The sequence below is a fragment of the Zingiber officinale genome, chromosome 1A, assembly GCF_018446385.1.
Source record: "Zingiber officinale cultivar Zhangliang chromosome 1A, Zo_v1.1, whole genome shotgun sequence".
In the NCBI taxonomy this organism is placed as follows: domain Eukaryota; kingdom Viridiplantae; phylum Streptophyta; class Magnoliopsida; order Zingiberales; family Zingiberaceae; genus Zingiber; species Zingiber officinale.
Window position 1 is genome coordinate 107,916,059 of NC_055987.1, and position 2,062 is coordinate 107,918,120.

The 2,062-nt window shown below is 41.9% G+C and overlaps 1 long non-coding RNA gene across 4 annotated transcripts; it reads right to left on the bottom strand.

Annotated features, from left to right (window-relative positions):
- Nucleotides 1-457: 457 nt before the first annotated feature.
- Nucleotides 458-1,047, bottom strand: LOC122008767. 4 transcript variants are annotated; one of them, XR_006119372.1, is made up of 4 exons: nucleotides 983-1,007; nucleotides 833-892; nucleotides 602-633; nucleotides 458-517 (listed from the first exon to the last, which is right to left on the bottom strand). It is a non-coding gene; the product is annotated as an uncharacterized LOC122008767 (long non-coding RNA). The 4 variants fall into 4 exon arrangements; XR_006119368.1 differs by having other exon boundaries at nucleotides 472-517; nucleotides 602-647; XR_006119373.1 differs by lacking the exon at nucleotides 602-633 and having other exon boundaries at nucleotides 459-517; nucleotides 983-1,047.
- Nucleotides 1,048-2,062: the final 1,015 nt, after the last annotated feature.

Consider the following 2,062-nt stretch of genomic DNA (forward strand, 5'->3'; position numbering starts at 1 on the left):
GGTCAAATCCACAGATCTAAGGTATACAGGTCCTCTATGGTTTAACAACCTAGATCCTAAACATATCCCCCTTCCATAGCATATGTACCAAAAATATGCACAGATCAAAGCCACAAGGTCTAGGTACACAAATCATTTATAATATACCAATAGAAATACACAATCCAGGCATGGCATAAAAATCTAAGTATCAGATAATTTGGATACACATGCCAGAAACAAAATCCAGAGCCTAATCCTAACCTCAGTAAAGCATGGTATGTCACTCTAGAAACTAAGATACTCATGGCAACAAATCACGAGATAAAAGCACGGATACATCACAGGCGACAAACCTAACATGCTATGGATATCAAACAGTGACATACCAAAGGCAAACATGTTCATTGCTTGTAGTTATAATATACTATGCATATCCAAATGACAATATCATAAAAGATAAGTCAAGATGTACCCGCCTCCAATGTAGATCGTGTTGTATGTCCTCTAATCAGAGCTCTTGTCTCAAATCAAAACCCTGAAATAAATATACAATCAACACTTAGGTTTATCGTAGATCGGATAATGCAAGCCGAAACCTCAATAAATCCAATCTTATGACCTCACCCTTTTCTTCCAAAACTCATCCAACACCTGATAATCATTTTCTGTTAACATAATCCACCTTAACAATTCCTCAAATAAATGATTACTAATGAATCTAAATCTGTAACTAAACTCTAGTTAAATCAACAACTGGAAATGAAATCAAATCTCCAATCTCAACAGATTAATAAATTCAAAATCAATTAAAGATTATCAACTAAATGTCTAATCGGATTCAGTTCCTTACCCAAACAAACATCCAACTTCCTTCTTCCCAACCTTGCTAGTTGATCCACATCACACAACCCTGCAGAAAAGAACCTTACTGTTGGAATTAAACGAATCAAGAACAAGACCAAGCAATGGAGTTTACGGATCAAACATCAACCCAACTCACCTTGCCGTTACCTTACTTAAACCCCTTACTCTGAAGAGGAGATGGAGCCTAGGTCACAAGAGGGGTTGGTGGCACTTGGCAGAAGCGAAGAGAACGACTACCGGCACTAGTGCAGAGAGGAACAACACCATCGCTCCAATTCAGAGGCACGAGGAGGGAGGAAAAAAGAAGGAGTCGCGGTCGGTCGGCTAGGGCTCACAGACAGCGACGCTCAGCCTCATCTTGTCACCGTAATCTCGGCTCGGGCAGAGAGAAGAGCGGCTGTGAAGACGGCTAGGGCACCGGTGCTAGGCAGAGGGACGAGCTCGGTCGGCAGTGGCTCGGGGAATCTAGTGGTCGGCGCTCGAAGAAGAGAAGGAAGGTCGGTCGATCGAAAGGAGTCGGTGTCGGCGCACAAGGGTTTCGGCCGACCGTTGTCGCTATGGCAGTGGAAAGGAAACTTTGCCCGGCGACCAGCGCTAAGGCTCACCACAGAGGAAGCAGCCGGCGGTTTGTGCGCGAGGAGAGAAGAAACGCCGTCTGTGCGGAGAAGGAAATCGCCGAGTGAGGCTAGGGTTCACGGCAGGGAGAGAATAAATAAAATAAAGAAAACAAAAATAAAAAGGAAAATAAAAACTAAACTTTTCCTCACTTAAACGGGGAAGCCTAAACAGGCTTTCCTCGGGCCTCGTTTTTATCCCCGTTAACTCGTTCGTACGAGTTCCGAAAAATTTCCGAAAAATTTCCAAAAATTCCAGAAAATTCCCTTATTAATATTTCTCTATTTTACCGGTATTTTACACCACCAATCCTAAAAGAGCAGACCTCGGTCTACCAGGGCCAAGACCTCGAAATTGGACACCTAGATTTGTTTAACGACAACCTCGGAAGTCGGGTACTAGCCTCTTCTTAAAAGTAAAATATTTATAATCTTAATTACTTCTTCTTTAAATGCCTTGGCATTTTAATAGACACCTTGTGTGCCAAAAATCCCTAAAGTCTTGACTTTGGGATCGACTTAAGGCCTCGGCCTTTTCTTTTCTTTTCTTTTCTTTATCTTTCTTATACTTTTCTTAAAAAAAATGCCTCTTACAAAACTGA